Genomic DNA, 7,558 nt, shown 5'->3' with positions numbered 1-7,558 from the left:
AGATTTACAGGGGTAAAATTACCCCTTAAATTAAAAAATAATATTTAAAACTACGATTTATATTTTCTTAAACCTATTCCAAATTTTCCATAAAAAAATTATAAATCGCAATTTAACTTTGACGGAACCATAAAAAAAGAAAGCCCACTCGAATCATAGTCAAAGTTCATCTATTTTATCTTTCCCGCCAGCAATAATATTTTTTTGTATGGTATATTAGAAGAGTTTAAACTCAAGTTCAAAAATGTAAATCCTGCAAACTGACTCAAATGGTTCAATTTTACTTCGAGTCAAACTCAAGCTTTTGTAGTAGTATTCGATTGAAATCAAGCCAAATTTCAAATTGGGTTTGAGATCGAACTTCTCTCCATCCAAACTCTGCTCAGCTCAATTACACACATAAAGAATATCGTCATTTTTATAATTTTTAAGATGACAACATATCTTTTAATTTTATCAATCAAACTATAAAACTATTTAAAGGATGTCAATCTAACCATCGGCCGTCACATTTAAATTGACGTGACAATTAAAAAAATTAATAAAATTAAGTTACTGAGCAGTTGAATTGATTATGTCAGTACAGTAGGAAAGACAACGAGCAACAACTGTTTTATACATAAGCCTCCATTGGACTGCTAATTTCCACCTATCTATCAACATTTTAGTCCTCACCAATTCAGTTTCATCCCTTTCCACAACACATGCTGCTTCCAAAATATTATTACTGCCAAACTCACCTTGCAATACTGCACTCGCTTCCTTTACCCACTCCCACCGGTTCTCATACTCCCCCATTTTGTCTATCAAATGAACTAACGACTTGTCTTCTTCGATTGCTGTCGGCATTTCCTTCAACACGGCATCACATTTCTTAGATATCCATTTCATCACACATATTTCATTATCCTTTGAGATCTGACAACCCGAATAAGCTAGGTGTCCGATAGATTTCTTCCGCTGAGACGGTGCAGTTGCCCACAAGCGTAAAGCACACATCATGGCGAAAGATGGCCTCCCATTTTGATAGATGTATAATGAATCTTTAGGCCAACAACTTAAGCTATGCATGTCAAGCTCCAATGGGATAAACACCTTCTCATTTGGATTATCCTCTAGAAGAAATCCATAGTGTTCATGTCGAAACGATTTTTTCTTGAAGGGTGAAAAAAGGTGAGATTTAAAAGCCACATTAATTTTTAATTTACCTCTTTCAATTGATTTTTAATTTAAAAACAAATGTGATTTGAAAACCTCTCGTTTCGAAAAATTTTGGATTTCCTTTATGATCGAAAAAAAAATACAGTTCAAAGAGTCGCCACCAATCTTTGATTAGGGTGTGATTGGGCACCCAAAAATGCTTGTTATTTTAGATAAAAATTAATTTTAATTAAAACAACAAATTAAGGTCTGCGTTACCAAAATCCGAGTTCGGGAGTCGGTTACGTGCGGGGAAGGATTAGCACCCCCACAACGCCCTAAATCGGTACCTAGCCGATTAATTAACGTCTTTGCAATGAACTTTACAAATTCAAATTTAATTTAATTTTTGATCCCATAAAACAATGATGTAAATTTAAAAACATTCAAAAGCACTCAAATAAATTAAATTAAAATTACCGAGTCGTTTTAGAAAGATAAAGAATGTTCGATTATTTACAAATATCGAGACCAGATCTTAAAGATATAACAACCTTTTCTCGATATATTTAAATAAACGAACATTTCTTTTTCTCTCGTTCCCAAATTTTAGGTGACAAATCAATTTTTTTGGTTTCACTTTCGGGATACACTTTTATTTTAAAATCATTAAAAGCAGACCTCAAATCAGTTATGACTGCCCACTTAAAATAATTTTAAATTAAAAGTATATTACCCTTAATCCAATTATGAAGATGTCGAGTTATGAAAATAAGGCTATCATGCAAATTGTAAAAAACGTATGTCATGCCAGAAATTAATTAAATAAAATTACAAATATCATACAATGTGACATGCAAAAATTATATACATATGTTTTAATTAAAAATCATAAATTATGCATATTGACATATTATGAACACATGTGACCTAAATACAAAAACAAAATCATAACATGCTAAACTATAAATTTAAAAAAGGTATATACATGTTAAAATAAGGACTAAATTTAAAAAATGTAAAATTCAGCATACTACATAAATTCAAACCATTTTAACATGAAGGACAAATAATTCAGACCCTAAATTGCTAATAAACCATGAGCATGCATAGGACTGAAATAAAAGAACATAAAATAACATAGCAAATACATAAACTATACGAAGTACAAACAAATAAACTAGCCTAATCTAATGTAAACTAAAAGGAAATGAAGCGTAAATTAAAAATATATAAGTATATATCACTAATTAAAACATGGGTTAAAAACGAAAATGCTTAAGTTATGAGGGCCTAAACCTAATCTATCCTTAAGGTCATGGTGGCTAACAATAATTAACCCTAAAATATTAATATAAAACCTAACTAAAACATAAACCTAAGCTAAATACACCTAAAATAACAATCAGCCGCTTATACCCGTCTCCTTCTTCCCCTCTTCTATTCTTCATCACTTCCATGGTCGAGAGCCCTTATTCAAACCTGTTACCGCCACCGCATGGCCACCAGACCTTGGCGGTCACCTCTCCTCTGGCCACAAGACTCAAACAACCAAGGTAACAGAATCCCATCACTCTCCTTACTCATTTTCTTTATTTTGTTTCGAAATTTTTTGGTTTCATAGAACTAATATCAACCCTTTTTATTAGACGATATAACCCCTGATCAAGATGAAATTGAATCTACGAGACTTTAACTGCCTTCACAACCCAGGTAAATCTCTAATTTCCCCCCTATTTTCTATTTTGGTTTCGAAAGAAAGAAGAAGAAAAAAAAAACAGAAAACAAAATAAATGCTAGAAAGATTTAAGAATGAAAACAAAAACAAAACCTTTTCAAATGCCTTCTCTTTTGTGTATCACTTGATTTTGCCTTTGTTGTTGGGTTGTTAATGGAAATGATGTATTGCCTTCATTTTCTGTTGTTGATGAACTCCTCTCTTTTGTTGTTTTTCTTTACTTTTGCTTCAAAAAATAAACACACGCACACACCTAACACATACTAGGAGTCGAAAAGAATCTGAGGAACACCTCCAAATTAGTTTTTATTGCTTTCGAATAAGAACGGAAAAATCCCTGTTACACTAATTGATTAAAGAATTCCTTTTCACACACTGTTCTCTTTTTTCTTCTATTGTTTTCAAAAACAAATAAAAAATTTTCTTTCCCAATGGTCTCTCCGTTCCCAATTAATCCCCTTGTTGTCTCCTTTTTTTTTCCTTCTCCTGTTCTGTCTCCCTTTTCCAGTGGTTAATCTTTTTTCCTTTCACAAGTTGATGAGTGGTTCCCACGTTCTCCAACTGACCATCTCCCTCTTTTGCTATGATGAGTGGTTAATGCCTCAAACAACCGACCCTCACCTCCACTTTGCTTTTTAACTCCCAATAACCATTTTTTTTAGTTTTTTAGGATTTCACGTGAACTGGGCTTGGTCATTGAATTGGGACTCCAACTACTTTGCTTCGGGTTTGCTCCGACTTAGGCCCGGATAAATCGAGCATCTACAGCTGCCCCTCTTTGCCCATTGTCGTGTAACGAGAATAGAGCAAAGATCAAAAGATGACCGAATTTGTCTGGTCCTAAGAATGTTACGTCAGGATAAATACTTGAAAAATCTTCAAATGACGAGCCTGCTCCCTATTCCTTCAGGAAGTATAAGACTCGAACAATCTTCATAAAACGTGTCTGCTCTCTATTCATTCAGAGAGTATAAGACTTGGACAATCTTTAATAAAACGGGTCCGCTCTCTCTTCCTTCAGAGAGTATAGAACTCGAAAAATCTTCAATAAACAGGTCCGCTCCCTATTCTTTCAGGGAGTATAGGACTCAATCTTCAACGAACTAGTCCGCTCTCTATTCCTTCAGAGAGTATAGGACTCAATCTTCAACGAACTTGTCCGCTCCCTATTCATTCAGAGAGTATAGGACTCAATCTTCAACGAACTTGTCCGCTCCCTATTCATTCAGAGAGTATAGGACTCAATCTTCAACGAACTTGTCCGCTCCCTATTCATTCAGAGAGTATAGGACTCAATCTTCAACGAACTTGTCCGCTCCCTATTCATTCAGAGAGTATAGGACTCAATCTTCAACAAAATTGTCCGCTCCCTATTCCTTCAGAGAGTATAGGACTCAATCTTCAACGAACTTGTTTGCTTCACTACTCTTTCGTGAAGGCTTATAGATGATTTGCTTCAAAGGTCAAACCAGTTATCTTCATCTCGATGCTTTCATATCTTCAATCTTCAACTATCCCTGGGAAACCTGTAGATATTTAAGCCATCATGCGATTATGAATGCCATGATCCTACTCATGCCTAAAATGTATGCAATTATGCAATTCAATGTGTTTTCTTCTTTGAAGGAACTCTATCTCCTTTTGATCTCGATGGAACTCGGCTTCATCTTGGGCACAGAACGTTTGACCAGTTCACCCCAATTAACAATCTCAATTCCATATCTCTCGGCTTAATAGTACCTTGACTTATTTCTTTCTTGAAACCCGTCAGTACCCATGACCAACTTCTTGATCAATGATAACCTCCTTGGGTCATCTTTTAATGGCTGAGATTTTCTTTGAATTTGAGGATTTTAGTTTTCCCATGGCCACACAAGCTTACATGTTTAAACCATTGTCAACTTCAGAATACCTGCATTTTCCAAAACCTTTTGCACAATAATACAAAATGATCTCATGTACTTCAAGTTAAGCCATATATTTTAACCTTTCAAAATAAGATGTTTGCAAAAGGGAAATTATCAAGAAAAGACATCTCTTTATTTATAAAAATACAGAGAATTTTAGGCAACTAAATGGCGAACTTTTAACTGGAAACAGTAAAAGAACAAAAGAGTAGGCGTCTTCAAATATCAATAATGCAAATGCTTTTGAACTGGCACGCCGTTAGAATGTCTCGAGCGTAGCTTCTGTCAAAAAGATCTTCAAAATTATGATGCTTAAGAGTATGAAGCTACTTCTAAACTCCCAAATCTCTACCATTGGATGCCCTAAACCAGTATTGAATCTCATGTGCATTCAATATCTCTCCTGGTTATTTCAATCGAGACTCATTAATCTTTAGTCTCATCCCTGATCACCAACTGTCATTGTTACTATCCATATCAGGAGCTTTTTCCACTTCCAAAATTAATTCAGAACCTTCCACTATGCACAAATTCTGAATTTCAAATTCAACTCAAGTCGCCCTTTGCGGGTTTTCAACTTGAGACCTCCTTTGGTTCCAAGACGCCCTTTTCGGGTTTTCATCTTGAACTCTCCTTTTATTTCTCTTTTTTTTCATTTTTCTCTTTTTTCATTTTTCTTTTTTTCATTTTTATTTTTTCTCATTTTTATTTTTTCTCATTTTTCCTTTTCTTCTTTTCTTCTTTTTCTTTTTCTCATTTTTATTATTTTTTTCGTTTTTCGTTTTTTCCTTTTATTTCTTCTTCAAGCGAAATATCTCTTAACAGCGTCTGAATTCACTGGATATGGTAATTCTGATCCGTCCATTTCAGTTAGGACTAGAGCTCCCCCAGAAAAGGCCTTCTTGACAACATAAGGTCCTTTCCAATTGGGCATCCATTTTCCTCTGAAATCCTTCTGAATAGGCAAAATCCTTTTAAGCACCAAATCTCCCTCATGGAATTCTCGAAGGCGAACTTTCTTACCATGTGCCCGTATCATACGTTTTTGGTACATCTGACCATGACAAATAGCTTTCAATCTCTTTTCTTCAATCAAATTCAACTGGTCATACCTAGCTTGGACCCATTATGCCTCATCAAGCTTTACCTCTGACAAAATTCGAAGTGAGGGAATTTCCACCTCAATAGGTAAGACAGCTTCCATCCCATAAACCAAAGAAAACAGAGTTGCCCCAGTTGAAGTCCGTACTGAAGTTCGATAAGCAAACAGAGCAAAGGGCAACTTCTCATGCCAATCCTTATAAGTCTCAGTCATTTTCTCTATGAGCATTTTGATGTTCTTATTGGCCGCCTCTACTGCCCCATTCATCTTTGGGCGATAAGTAGTGGAATTATGATGCTTTATTTTGAACTGTTTACAGACCGAGTTCATCATCTTATTATTTAAATTCAACGCATTATCGGAGATAATCCTCTCGGGCAAACCTTATCTACAAATGATCTCCTTCTTCAAGAATTTACATATTGTAGACTGGGTAACATTTGCGTAAGAAGCTGCTTCTACCCACTTGGTGAAATAATCTATGGCTACCAGAATGAAGCGATGACCATTTGAAGCTTTGGGCGAAATTTGTCCAATAACATCCATGCCCCACATTGAGAATGGCCACGGAGCTGTCATTACGTGCAACGGATGAGGAGGAGTATGTATCCTATCTCCATAAATCTGACACTTGTGACATTTTCGGGCATAATTGATACAGTCTGTTTCCATAGTTGACCAGTAATACCCAAATCTCATAATCTGCCTAGCCATAACATGCCCATTAGCATGGGTACCACATATTCCCTCATGCACTTCTTCAAGAATCAATTTGGCCTCTTTCGTGTCCACACATCTTAACAAGACCTGATCCAGACTTTTCTTGTATAGAGTCTCACCATCAAGCACATACCCTGATGCCATTCTTCTAATGGTTCTCTTATCATTCTCAGTGGCCTGTTCTGGATAACTCTGATACCTTATATATTGCAAGATATCATAATACCAAGGGTTTCCATCTTCTTCCTCTTCTATATTAAAACAATGGGCTGGATACTCATAAGCCTTCATTTCAATGGGCATCATATTTGAATGCTCGTTCATCTTAAACGCTGCTGCCAGTGTGGCTAAGGCATCTGCCATTTGATTCTCTTCTCTGGGGAGGTAATTGAAAGTTATTTCTTCAAATTCTTCAACAAGCTCCATAACCAACTTACGGTATTCTACAAGCTTGGGATCTTTTGTCTCCCATTCTCCTCTGAGCTGGTATATTACCAAAGCTGAATCTCCATACACCTTGAGCATTTTTACTTTGGGTTCAACAGCAGCTCTAAGACCCAGAACACAGGCTTCATACTCGGCCATATTGTTTGTACAATCAAAATTAAGCCGACTGGTGAAAGGATAATGCTCTCCTTCTGGTGAGACCAAAATTGCCCCGATTCCATGTCCCAAGGCATTTGAAGCACCATCGAAGTTCAACTTCCAATATTTGCTAGTGGATGCAACTACTTCTTCTACCGAAATAGCCATTAAATCTTCATCCGGGAAATCAAAGCTCAATGACTCATATTCTTCTGAAGCCCTGCTTGCAATGAATTCCGCTATAGCACTTCCTTTAATTACCGTCCGGTTTACATACTGGATGTCAAACTCGGACAATAAGATCTGTCAACGAGCTAATCTTCCAGATAATGCAGGCACACCCATTAGATATTTCAAGGGATCAAG

This window comes from Hibiscus syriacus, unplaced genomic scaffold, assembly GCF_006381635.1.
Source record: "Hibiscus syriacus cultivar Baekdansim isolate YM2019G1 unplaced genomic scaffold, ASM638163v2 tig00116962_pilon, whole genome shotgun sequence".
Classification (NCBI taxonomy): domain Eukaryota; kingdom Viridiplantae; phylum Streptophyta; class Magnoliopsida; order Malvales; family Malvaceae; genus Hibiscus; species Hibiscus syriacus.
This window is presented reverse-complemented; position numbering follows the sequence as displayed.